The sequence below is a fragment of the Sciurus vulgaris genome, assembly GCF_902686455.1.
Source record: "Sciurus vulgaris genome assembly, chromosome: 3".
In the NCBI taxonomy this organism is placed as follows: Eukaryota; Metazoa; Chordata; class Mammalia; order Rodentia; family Sciuridae; genus Sciurus; species Sciurus vulgaris.
In genome coordinates this window covers 73,755,027-73,768,539 of record NC_136463.1, presented here as the reverse complement: position 1 = coordinate 73,768,539, position 13,513 = coordinate 73,755,027, and the positions used below count along the sequence as shown (strand labels likewise).

Here is a 13,513-nt window from a genome sequence, read left to right as displayed (position 1 = left end):
TTAAAAAGGAAATTATGACTGCTGGGCAAGGTGGCACACTCCTGCAATCCCAGTCAGGAGGCTGAGTTCAAAGCCAGCCTCAGCAACTTAGTGAGGTCCTAAGCAACTCAACAAAACCCTGTCCCTAAATAAAATTTTAAAAAGGGGCTAGGGATGTGGCTCAGTAGTTAAGCAACCCTGGGTTCAATCCTTGGTACCAAACAAACAGGCAATTATGACTCTTATGACTCATGCTACAATATGATGAACTTTGAAGATATTAAACCAAATAAAATAAGCCAGAGGATAAATAGTGTATCATTTCTCTTCAGGTTCCTAGAATAGTCAAATTCATATGAGACAAAAAAAAGTAACTGGCAAAGGCTAGGGGTTCCTTGTTTAACGAAGTAGAGTTTCAGTTTTGCAAGATGAAAAGTTCTAGAGACTGCTTAACAAAGTGAACGTGATTAGCACTACTGGTTAAAAATGGTTAGAATACGAAATTTTAGGTTACACATACTCACCACAATCTTTAAAAATAAAGCAGGCATGGAAACCAGAAGGCACTCAAGGAAGTACCTGATGAACTAGTAGCTTTAATAAATGCATAATGAAGGCCTAGGTTCCATCCACAGCACAATGATAGATTCGATAGATAGCTAGATAAGTGATTTATAAAGATTAAGATAAACAATTTATGAGGTATTCTAAAAAGATTCTATAAAGATTTTAATGCTAGGCATAGTGGCATACACTTGTAATTCCAGGAGGCTCAGGAGGCTAAGACAGGAAGATCCCAAATTCAAGGCCATTCTGGGTAACTTACCAAAAACCTATCTCAAAATATAGGTTATATTTTGTTGTGGCTCAGTAGTGGAGTACTTGCCTAGCATGTGTGAGGCACCAAGTTCAATTCTCAGCACCATATATAAATAAATGAATAAAATAAAGGTTTATCGACAACTAAAAAATTTTTTTTGAATAAAATAAAATTTAAAAAGGACTGAAAGTAACTCAGAGTACTTGCCAAGCATGTGCAAGACCTTGTGTTCAATTCCCCAGGAAGAAGAAAAAAAAATCTGTCAATAGTAAAGTGAGATGACAAGCTTAAGCTTTTGAGAAAAACTTGATTTCTGAACAGCAGTTCTCAGTTTCTAGTCTAGTATCCATACTGACCTAAAAAAAAATTCTTCAGTATAATTTTTTTTTGCTGGTGTTCAGGATCATACTCAAGACCTTAAGTTTGACTCTACCCAAAACCACACCCTCAACCCCACTGTGCCTTTTAACTGTCTTACAATATATACTGTTCATAATAGTTTGATAAGTCCTCTCTAAAAACTCAGTCTTAGCAGGGAACAGTGGAATACCTATAATCCCAGGTACTGAGGAGGCTAAAGCTAGAGGATCACAAATTCAAGACCAACTTAGTGATACCCTGTCTCAATATAAAAGTAAAAAGGACTGGGCATGTAGCTCAGTGGTACAGCATCCCTGGGTTCAATCCTGCTATCAAAAGAATAACACCAAAGCCAGGCATGGTGGTAGATGCCTGTAATTCCAGCTGTTCAGGAGGCTGAGATTGAAGGATTCTGAGTATGAAGCCAACCTCAGGCAAAAAGCAAGGCACTAAGCAATTCAGTGAGACCCTGTCTCTAAATAAAATATAAAACAGGGTTGGGGATGTGGCTTAGTGGTCAAGTGCCCCTGAGTTCAACCTCCGTTACCAAAAAAAAAAAAAAAAAGTACACCACTTACTTATGCAATGTCAATCAAATATTTTTAAATAACGAGAAACAAAACTTCACCATTAAACCACGTCTTTCATTACTTTTTACTTTATCTTTCCTTTCCATAATAGTTAGGGTTCAATACAGTTATTGAATATTCCTTTCATTAGAGGCAAAACTAAAGCCTATAGCTTTCTAATCACAAAATCAAACTCACCATAGCCTTCTAGTCAAAAAGTCAAATTCACATTTATATTTCAGGGCTGATAGTGTAGGTACATGGGAGTGCTTGCCTAGCATGGGTAAGACCCATGCTAGGTTAGATCCCCAATGCCAGAAAAAAGAATAAACAAAAAACAAAACTCATATTTACACCTATAAACAACAATCCACATTCCCAGCTGCAAAAATCAATTGTGTAATCAATTGCTAACTGTATTAAATATAGCAAATACACTCAACCTTGGGTTAAGTAAATCTGCCTTCAATATGACACCAAAGGTGCAATCAACAATTCTTAGATAATACAAATATTACAAAAAGTATACTTTTGTACTTCAATGACACAATTTTTAAAAAAGTCAAAAAAGGGCTGGAAGTATAGCTCAGTGTTGGAGCTTAAACTCTAGCATGCTCAAGGCCCGGGGTTCATTACACAATACAGCAGAAAATAAAAAAAGAAGAAAGCAAATTCCACAAATGTCAGAACATATCCCCAATCAAGTATTTGATAGAGACTTGAAAATATGTAACAAACTTTACAACTCAATAATTAAAAGACAATTCAATTTTTTAAATGGGCAAAGGCCTGAAGTTATTTGTCCAAAAAGATATACAAATGGTAATAAACCCATGAAAAGATGTTCACTTAGGAAAACACAAATCAAAACCACAAGTGTTGAGGTATATAGCTCAGTGGTAGAGCACTTGCCTAGCATGCAGGAAGCCTCAAATTCAATCTCCAAAACTATATATAAATAAACAAACAAACCATAATGAGGTGCACTGGAACACAGGTATGTAGTCCCAGGTACTCAGGAGGACAAAGCAGGAGAATCCCTTCAACTCAGGATTTTATAGACAAATCGGAACCCTCAAACACCACAGGTAGGAATGCAAAATGGTACAACCTCTTGGGAAAACAGTCTGAAGTTTCTTCAAATGTTAAAGAACTGCCATGTGACCCAACAATTTTATTCCTAGAAATATTCTCAGGAGAACAGAAAGCATTATATCCACATAAAAGTGTGTACACTTGTGTTCACAGCAGCATTAATTCATAAAAACAAAAAAGCTGGGGATATAACTCAGTGGTAGAGCACACCTGGGTTCAATACCCAGTAATGCATATAAGAGAAAAAAAGAAAAAGAAAATTCAGAGGTCTCAGTGCAACTACCTGAACTTAGTTCAAGAACTCATAAAGCTTATTTTTTTAAAACTATACTTGGCCTGATGCAAAATTAGTTTGAGTCTACTGTTGTACATGAAACTGAAATTTTGTTAGAGCTCTTTGTAGGCATCCTACTTAACAAAAATTTAACAGAAATTTCCTTCCTTCTACTGAAAAATATTTGTGATTGTATACAGAGAATTTCCACAATAAACTGGTTAAAGGTCTTCAGTAAAACCTTCAAAACCTTCAATATCTAACTTGGTTGTTTTGGGTTTTTTGTTTTTTGTTTTCTTGGGTGGGGGTAATGGGGCTTGAACCCAGGGGTGCTCTACCACTGAGCTACATTCCCCAGGTCTGTTTTTTTTTATTACTTTTTAAATTTGTTTTAATTAGTTGTACATGACAGTAGGCCTATTTATTTTGAGACAGGGTCTCACTAAGTTGCCCAGGCTGGCCTCAAACTTGCTATCCTCCTGCCTCATCTTTCCAAGTAGATGGGATCACAGGTATGTGCCAGCACCCAGACAATATCTAACTTTTGATTAACACCTATACTGATAAAATATTACTATTACTATGTAAAATTTTTAAAATGAGCAGAGAAAGTTTCTTTTTACTATAACTTGTTTTGGGGGAGTACCAGGAATTAAACCCAGGGGCACTTAACCACTGAGTCACATCACCAGCCCTTTTTACTTTTTGAGATAGGGTCTCATGGAGTTGTTTAGGGCCATGCTAAGTTGCTGAGGCTGGCTTTGAACTTGAAATCCTCCAGTGTCAGCCTACTGCTGGGATTACAGGTATGAGCCACCACATCAGGCTTAAAGGAGGTTTCTTATAACACAAAAACAGCTGCAGTTATCAAAATATAGTTCGAAACCCACCTGGAAAAAGAAATCTATAAAAGGAACGTAAGTCATGAAAAGAAACCAGCAAATCATATCCGCTTAAATGACTGAACCCAGAGGCACTTAAACCACTGAGCCACATCCCCAGCCCTTTCTATTTTTTACTTTGAGACAGAATCTTACTAAGTTGCTTAAAGCCTTGCTAAATTGCTGAGACTGCCTTCGAATTTGGGATCCACCTGCCTCAGCCTCCCAAGCAACTGAGATTACAGGAGTGTGCCACCACGCCTGGCTTCACTTTGCATTCTTAAGATGGGGAGCTGTATGTTGAAAAGAAGAATGATCAGAAGTTGTCACACATGTGTGTTTTACCATAACTTTTTTTCCCCAGTGCTGGGGATTGAACCCAGGGCTTCCTGCATGAACATATGCTCTTCAGATAGAAAAAATAAAAACCAGGTAGAAAGAAGTCACAAAGAAAAGACACGGAAATACAATTTTAATTTAAAGTTCAGCATACTTTTCCCACACCAGTCTCTCTCCCAGGCTTGTCACTCACAAATTTCTGAGAAATCTGCAAATCTTAAAGTTACCATAAATTCACCCACTTATGATGATAACCTTTTGCACTGTTAATTAGCCCACCAATAAGTAGATTAAGCAAAGAGAGATACAATATTTTGATATACCTATAATTTAGAGGGCTTTCCAATGTTATCTATTAACCAGATAATGGATTCTGAAAACTGTTAAATCATCCTAAGATCACCGCACTGGTATCATCCCTACATACCTTCTCATATCCAGCCCTCACCAAGTATCCTTTAAAAGAGGAGCCAGGAACCCCCAAATATGTCTCTCACTCTCAAGGTGGCCTGCATTCTCTCCTGAATGCATATTCCTTGCTTTTTTAAATAAATCTTTGTGATTCTACTGACACATATTGAAATTCTTTCCCATCATGAATGCCAAGAACTCTGCTTGTCCTGAGTGGATTTCCCCCCCTCTAAAACCACAGAGCTACATCCCCAGGCCCTACAAATATTTAAAAAGTTCTTGCACTGGGCTGGGGATCTAGCTCAGTTGGTAGAGTGCTTGCCTTGCAAGCACAAGGCCCTGGGTTCTAATCCCCAGCACCGCAAAAAAAAAAAAAAAAAGAAAGAAAAAGAAAAAAAGAAAAAAAGTTCTTGCACCAAAGATTGAGGACAACATCAGCAATTTTGTGAGACTCTGTTTTCAAAGACAAAAATAAAAAAGACTGGGGTATAACCCAGTGGTAAAGTGCCCTGGGTTCAATCTCTAGTTGGGGGACGGAGTGGAGGGATTCCATTAGTAGTTGAGTGACTATGTCTAAATTTGCCCAAAACATGCGGTTTTTGTTTTTTTTTGTTTTTTTTTTGGTTTTTTTGTTTTGTTCTGTTTTTTCAGTGCTAGGGACTGAACCCAGGGTCTCATGCATGCAAACTTCCTGCTCCACCACTGAGCTACACATCCAGCCTCCAGAATTCCGAGTTTATGCCCATTTATGCCCGTTGGCACAATAAGTCTCCTCTTCACCTTCAAATACATTCCATTTGAATCTTATAGGAGCTGAGGGAACAGACTATGATACATCTACAAAATGGAGTTTCTCAAAGCTAACGGTGTTTTAATTTTTTTTTTTTTTTTTTAAGGTAGAGGAGCTCAAAACCGATAATGGAATGATTTCCTGACAAATTATGAAGTTAAAAAAACAAGGGCCATACACACATATGTGAGCACATCAAACTTAAAAACCTGTGCATCACCAAAGTACAGTGGTGCAAGCCACAGTCCCAGCTATTGAGAAGGCTGAGTTGGAAGGATCATTTGAGTATAGAAGCTCCTAGTCAGCCTGGGAAACAGCAAGACCCAGTCTCAGGAAAGAAAAAGAAAAGCTTGTGCATCAAATGACACAACATAGTGAAAGGCAACCTACAAAATGGGAAAAAAAAAAATACACACAAATCATATGTGTGATAAAAGTTTCATATCAAGAATATCAAGAAGAGATAAAAAGCAGGGCATGGTAGTGCACATCCACAGTTCCAGCAACTCAGAAGTCTATGACAGGAAGATCACAACTTCAAGGCCAGCCTAGGCAACTTAGTATGACCCTGTCTCAAAATAAAAAATCAAATGGGACTGGAGATATAACTCAGTGGTAAAGTGCCCCTAGGTTCAATCCCCAGTACCAAAAAATAAAATAAAAACAAAAAATAGATACATGGAGAGTGAGACCTGGGGATGTGGATCAGTAATAAACCACCTGCCTAGCATATGCAGCCCTGAGTTGAATCCAGAGCACTGCTCCCCCCCCCCCAAAAAAAACACCTTTCCCCCACTTTCATGTTTTTTGTTTTTAGTTTTTTTGCATTATAACTCAGCCTACAACTGAGTTATGCCTCCAGGCCCCAAAAGCTATTTTACAGAAAACTGCTAATAAGTATATACAAATAACCAGAATTAGAAAACCCCCAATGACAGAAATGGCTCAGCTAACAATCATCAGTCATTAGATGAAAAATGTGAGCAACAGGGTATATGCCAATGTTATCACTGTACACATCAAATACAATTTCAAAGGGGAAAATACACCTGTTTAATGAAGGAATCTGGTGGATACCACACTAACCAAGTAAATTTAGCATTATTTATAACATTGTCCTGATGTAATGTAATGTAAATTGCATATCATCATCTGTGAAGGTTTTTTTCACTGGGGATTGAACCCAGGGACACCTTACCATTGAGCCAAATGCCTGAGTTACTGAGATTACAGGTATGAGCCACCATACCTACCTTTCTATAAAGTTTTTGTTTTTGTGGGAAGTTTTTTTTTTGTTTTGTTTTGTTTAGTTTTGTTTGTGGTACTATGAATTAAACCCAGGGCCTTATATGTGCTTGTCAAATACTTTACCACTAAGCTACATCCCCAGCCTCTTATGAAGTTTTTAATGCTAAAACACCTGAGCTAAATATAACGAACCTTTCTGTATCATAATCTCAGCTATTCAGGAGGCTGAGGCAGGAGGATCATAAGTTCCAGGCCTGCCTGGGAAAATTCAAGAGACCCTCTCTCAAAAAAAAAAAAAAAAGAAATTTTTAAGGGTAGGGCTGTAGATCAATAGTGAAGCACTCGCCTAATCCAAAATGAAAAAAACAACAACAACAAAAAAAACAAACTTGAGGTCTGATTTCCAGTTTATAAGAAAACAGAGAAAAAAGGTTAGATGATACTTTAAGCACACAATTGGAAATCCCAAAACATGAAACTTTTTTTTTTTTTTTTTTTTTTAAAGAAACAGGGCACACCATGCTGTCCACAAATTCCTAGGCTCAGGCATCTCCTGCCTCAGCCTTCTGAGTAGCTGGGATTACAAGTGCACTCCACCTTGCCCCACTAATGTGGAACATTTTTTATTTTTATTTTGGTACTGGGGATTGAACCCTGGGGCACTTAACTACTGATCCACATCCCCACCCCTTTTTATTTTTTTATTTTGAGACAGGACCTCACTAAATTGCCTTGAATTTGTGATCCTCCTGCCTCAGGCTCCTGGATTTCCTGGGATTACAGGCATGCATCACCAATGGTGCCTAGCTGGAACTTTTTTTTTTTTTTTCTTTTTTAAAGATGTTGCTATATGGGGCTGGGATTGTGACTCGGTAGTAGAGTGCTTGCCTAGCACATGTGAGGGACTGGGTTTGATTCTCAGTACCACATAAAAAATATAAATAAATAAAGTTGTGTCCATCTACAACTAAAAAAAAAATTTTTTTTTTTTTTTTTTTGCGGTGCCGGGGATTGAACCCAGGGCCTTATGCTTGCAAGGCAAACACTCTACCAACTGAGCTATCTCCCTAGCCCCAAAATATTTTTTAAAAAAGATGTTGCTATAGGAGCTGGAAGTGTAGCTCAATGATACACCAACTGATTAGCATGCTGGAGATGCTGGATTCAATCCCCAGCAACCCTAGCCTGAAAAAGGATGCTACAGATTTAGTGCTAATTGCCATAACCCTGATAAAGACATTATGATTCTGTATGTACTTCGTTTGAGTGTGGTTCGAAATAAAAATGCATGAAAGTATAGGAAATAGTATTATCCTAAAGAAATGTTTCCTAAGATATTAAAAGAATCAGCATCTCTGCAATTTAATTTCAAATGGTGGTGGTGGAGTGGTAAGTAGAGTTAAAGCAAAACAGCTAAATGTGCCAAGTGTGGTGGTGCATGCCTGTAAACCCAGCTTGGGAGGCTGAGGCAGGAGGATTGCAAATTCAAAGCCAGCCTCAGCAGAAGTGAAGTGCTACGCAACTCAGTGAAACCCCGTCTCTAAAACAAAATAGGGCTGGGGATGTGGCTCAGCGGTCAAGTGCCCATGAGTTCAATCCCCAGTACCCCTCCAAAAAAAACAGCTAAATGTTAGTAATAGTTAAATCTACACACAAGTTATATGGGTGTTCACTGTACTTCATCCACTTTTCTACATATTTGAAATGTTTCATAATGTACAATATTGGAAAGTTATCATAACATCTCACATATTAAATAAAAAAAAAAAAAAAGAAGAAAGAAAATTGCTTCTTAGAAGTTTCTTAATAGGGCTGAGCATGGTGGTGTATGCCTGTAATCCCAGCTACTCTGGAGGCTTTCAAAAGTATTCAAGGACAACCTGGGCAATTTAGTGAGACTCTGTCTCAAAAAAATAAAGTATCCTACTAAGTGGGACAGCAAAGAGAGAAGAGATCAGGTGCCTTTAATAACAATTTGGCCTGAGGAGTTTTGCATTTAACCCATTCAAGGACCTGCTAGAAATGATAAGTACTATGGGACACAAATCTACAGAAGGCATTTATTTACACAGACCTTAGACTGACTAAAGAGACAAGTCAAAAATAAAGGAAAAGTCAATGCAATGAGACTTTGGATTTTGAACAATGAATAGGATATAAATAAGTTGAAAGGAGAAAATTAGCAAGGATTAGTCTAAGCAAAAGTCAAAGTACAGCAACAAATCAGAAATAAACTAGGTCACTGTGAAATATGGATCCCTGCAGAATCACAGGGGAATTTTTATAGAAAATGCATTCATCTTTCAGTTTTTGTAAGGTCTTAAAAATATAAAAATAAGTCACTATGGTATCTTTCTTCAAAGAGTTCATGAAGGCCAGGCACAGAGGGGAATGTCTGTAACCCCAGTGACTCCGGAGACTGAAACAAGAGAATTCCAAGTTCAAGGCCAGCCTCAGCAACTTAGCAAGGACCTGTCTCAAAATTAAAAAAAAACAGAAGAGCCTGGGGACATAGCTCAGTGGAAAGTACCGCTGGGTTAAACCCCAGCAACCAAAAAATAAAAATAAAAAAAGGTTCACAAAGTCAAGAATAGAGACAAAGCACATTAATTAGAAATATACTCAAAAGGCTTTCATAACACAGAGAAAAGAATATTTTACCTAAAGAGATTCTCAATAAGTTTTCACGAAAGATATTTGTGTTTCTGTTTAAAAACTGAAAATGATTTCACCAAGTAAATTTCAGTCACAAAAAGAGGAAAATATGAGAGCTGGGGTTGTGGCTCAGTGGTACAGCAACTGCCTAGCATGTGTGAGGCATTGGGCTCGAATCTCAGCACCACACATAAAAAAATAAAGGTCCATCAACAACAAATATATATATAGAAAATGTGAAAATTTACTGAATGCCAACTATATATTTTAGGCATTTTCACCTCCGAGGGATTATAATTAACTTTTTTATATATAAGGAAACTGAAGCTCAGAGTTTACATGACCCAATACAAAAAAGCTAGTTTAGGGCTGTCTGACAGGTATGGCTCAATGGTAGAGCACACACCTAGCATGGTGGGTGAAGCCCTGGGTTCAATCCACAGCAATAACACAAAAAACTTTAGTGGTGAGTCTGTAATTCAAACCTGGGTGGTCTACTGCTACTGAAACCCATAATGCTTTTTTTCAATGCTACCCAGCTCTAGAGATTTATAAGCAATCAAATTATGAAAATAAGGTATAACAAAACCTTTATGAAATCAATTAACTCTACTACAAAGTTATTAAAATAATTAAGGGCCAGAAACGATCATGTTCTAAGGGTCATGTGCTAAAAAACTTCTATGTCTAGGATTAGTATAAATGGTTTATAATGGGGAGAGAAAAGTCACTGAAAACTCATGTTCAAGAGTAAAGTTTTAAATCTAAACCACTGCTAATAACAAAAGACAATATTTTTTGTCTTTTGGTACCAGGGCACTCAACCACTGAGCCACATCCTCTTTTTATTTTTTGAGACAGGGTCTCACTTAAGCTGCTGAGGGCCTTGCAACATTACTGAGCCTGGCTTTGAACTTGGAATCCTCCTGCTTCCTCAGTCTCTGGCATTACAGATAAGCACCGCCACTCCTGGCCAAAGACAATACTTCTAAGTATTAAAACTATGGTCAGGTAACTTGTCACACAACATATTTCAGCAACAAAGAAACTTCAACTGTTTCAACAAAAGAGAACATTTCTTATCAGCAAGTTTCAACACATGAAATTCTTAAAGTTTTGTAGAAAACTGTTTTGAATCCATGCTTGTTTAAATAACTTTTATGCTATTTAAATATTTTGAAAACGAAGATTTCTAACACGGGGACTACTTACATTACTAAGTAATCCTATCTGTCCTAAAAATATTTGTAAAATTCCAAATATTTTGCTAAGTAACCTCAAAAAGATTATATAAATGCATTCATAAGTGAAAAACTTAAGTATCTGTTGTAGTTACAAAGCTTTATACAACCTTCCTTTCTTATTTTGAAATATAAAACAGTTTGAACTTGGTAATAATCAAGTAACATTTTCCTTCCAAAGTAACATGAAAAGTACATGAATTTCTTATAACTTATCAAAGAGAGCTTTGAATAAGCACCTTAAGTCATTAATAAAAATATGGTTAAAGGTTTAGGTCAAGATAAATCTGTAATGGCAAAATTGGGAATCTGATATTTTTCACGAACTAAAGGAAAGAATTTAGATTAGGCCTTCAGTTTCACAGATAGCAATTAACTTTTCCCTAACAAACTGTGATGTAAGCCAACTTTCCACCAAAATTCTTCCCAGGAGTACAGAAAATAAAAATTTCCCCTAAATTACTAGAAAATAGGCTAAATATGGAACTTTAAGTCTTAGCACAAACTCAAATCTATACAGTATATTTTTCTCCTATTGGGCAAGGAGATCAATTAAAAATGCAAAAGTATCTTTTAAAACATGAGTGTCCAGTCAGGCAAAGTGGCCCGCGCCTATAATCCCAGCGACTGGGGAGGCTGAGGCAGGAAGATCGCAAGTTAGCGAGGCCCTAAGCAACTTAGCTATACCCTGTCGCAAAATAAAATATAAAAAGGGCTGGGGAAGTAGCAGCCCAGTGGTTAAGTGCCCCTAGGTTCAATCCCCTGGGCGAAAAGGAAAAAGAAAAGAAGGGAAAGATGAGTGTCAAATGCAATTAAGATTAGAAAAAAGAAAAATGCCACCAGGGGAAAACGGTCACTAATAGTTTTGCTTGAATTAAATAGATCTACCACTACACCGCGTTCACAAGCATAAAATACTGGGTGCAACAGATCTCCAGTGTGTACTTAAAAGCTATGCTTCTAAGAAGCATGCCTTTCAGCACAAACTTTTGTGTTCCTATGCCGTCTTCCCAAGTTCCTGAACAGTTAGCTTAATGACGTCTGTAAAGAAACTACTTTAAAACATGCTGATAGGCTTTCTACAAGTAACCAGTACTTCTATGATTTGATTTAAAGAGAGCCAACTACTGAATTCCCCATCGACACATCTCCTCCGTATTCCGGAAGTCACTAACCATAAGGGTCACAACCAAGTAACAAGATTTATTTTCGTTTCCATTTTGTTTCTTTCTTTCTTTAAAACAGGAATGCTAGCCGGGTACAGTGGCGCCTTATAATCCCAGCTACTCGGGATGCTGAGGATCGCAAGTTTTGAGACAAGCCTAGGCTTCACAGGGAAAACCCCGTCTCAAGACCAAAACAATGCAAAAACAGGAATGCTTTCTAAGAGCTTAAACTTGGATAAATAAGTTGCCAGAAAGCAACTTAAAATTGGAGAAAGGAAGTAAGTTATCAAAAGGACATATGTAGGGAGCGTAATCTAAAGCAAAACAAATACGAAGACGAACATTCTGAAGGAGCAGGGCTTTGCTTGTCAAGATGGGGTCTTTATCCTAGTAACAAACATCGAATTCAAGCCACAATAACATCAAGGCTAAACCTTCCGCTGTTTTATAGACTTAACACTAACTTCTCGTGAACCCTCCTTAACCAATCACTCAAACCACATACTCCATTCGACTCTAGGCCCACCTCCTTCGATTCCCGTTCAAAATGTTTAAACATGCTTCCCTCCTCCAAACTTCACGTCTTAACCATGCCTGCCTTACCTACGTCTTCTCCATCGCCACCGGTCCCCGAGCAGGGCCTTGGTTCCACCATGCCCTCCTTTTCTGGCCGGCCTTAAGCCTCCAGTCCCCGCCCCAAAGGTTCAAACTTGCCCCAATCAGCCCTCCCGATATTGGTTCTCCCAATGCCTCCGACCTGTCCCTGGGAGCCCCTCCAGTCCCCCAAAGCACGCAACGGCCGAGCCTGAAAATGGCGGAGAGTGCTGCCGCCTACTGCAGGCGAGCGGTCCCGCGCCGCCGCTGCACTCACCGTCAGGCGTTGAGCAGAGCTCCTAACGGCGAGCGAAGCGTTCGTCTTCACAGTTGGGAACGTCTCTATTCTCCAGACTCCTTCCTCCTCCCCTCTCAATCCCTCTCCTCCAAAACTGCAGCCGCCATCTTCCCCAATGAGCCACCGAGCGCACGTCCTTGCGTCATCACGCACCAGCGTACGGCACTACGTCACGCGTGCCTAAGCCGCGGACTCGGTAATCCTCGTTCTGCACATGTGCATAGGTGAGGGGCAGGGCCTGGCACAGTCTCCACGCGGCTTAGCCAAAGCTTCCTTTGTTTCGGTGAGAGCGTGTGAACTGGTTTCCGGAGCGCGAATGATGGGTGGTTTTTCACATCCACAGCCTGGATGCTTTCAAAAACACTCCATTTTTCAGAATTTGAATACGATACTTGTTCAGAGATGGATAAGGTGGCAGTTTGGTAAAGCCCACCAAGAGTCAAATTATGGGCAAGGCACTTAAACTTGCTAATTTTGTGTTCTTCCTTGTGTTTCATGAAAACGTACCAGAATCAGGCACATGATTAGTGCTCACTCACGCATTACCGGTTCCCAACTGTGCCTCTAGATTATTTTCTTTTCTCTGGAAGCCAGGTGAGAAAAACAGCCTTATGGTACAACCACTGTGGAACACTTATTTCATGGTTCTAATTAAAGCTAAATATGCTCACCCTGCGACCCAGAAATTCCACTCCAAAAGGTAAGAGTGCATACATCCACCAAAGAATGTTTAAGAATGTTTATAGCACCTTTATTCCTAATAAACAAAAACTGGTAACCCAAAGTTCATGCA

The 13,513-nt window shown here is 38.7% G+C and overlaps 1 protein-coding gene across 3 annotated transcripts in view; it reads right to left on the bottom strand.

Moving 5' to 3' along the window:
* The window catches only part of WDR33 (WD repeat domain 33), a 102,697-nt gene extending 89,705 nt beyond the window's left edge, over positions 1 to 12,992 (bottom strand). Inside the window, exon 1 of one of the 3 annotated variants that reach the window (XM_079130431.1) lies at positions 12,700 to 12,992. The gene's annotated coding sequence lies outside the window, so the exon portion shown is untranslated. The remainder of the gene's footprint in view (positions 1 to 12,699) is intronic. The other 2 variants (XM_079130430.1, XM_079130432.1) reach the window with 2 other exon arrangements.
* Positions 12,993 to 13,513: the final 521 nt, after the last annotated feature.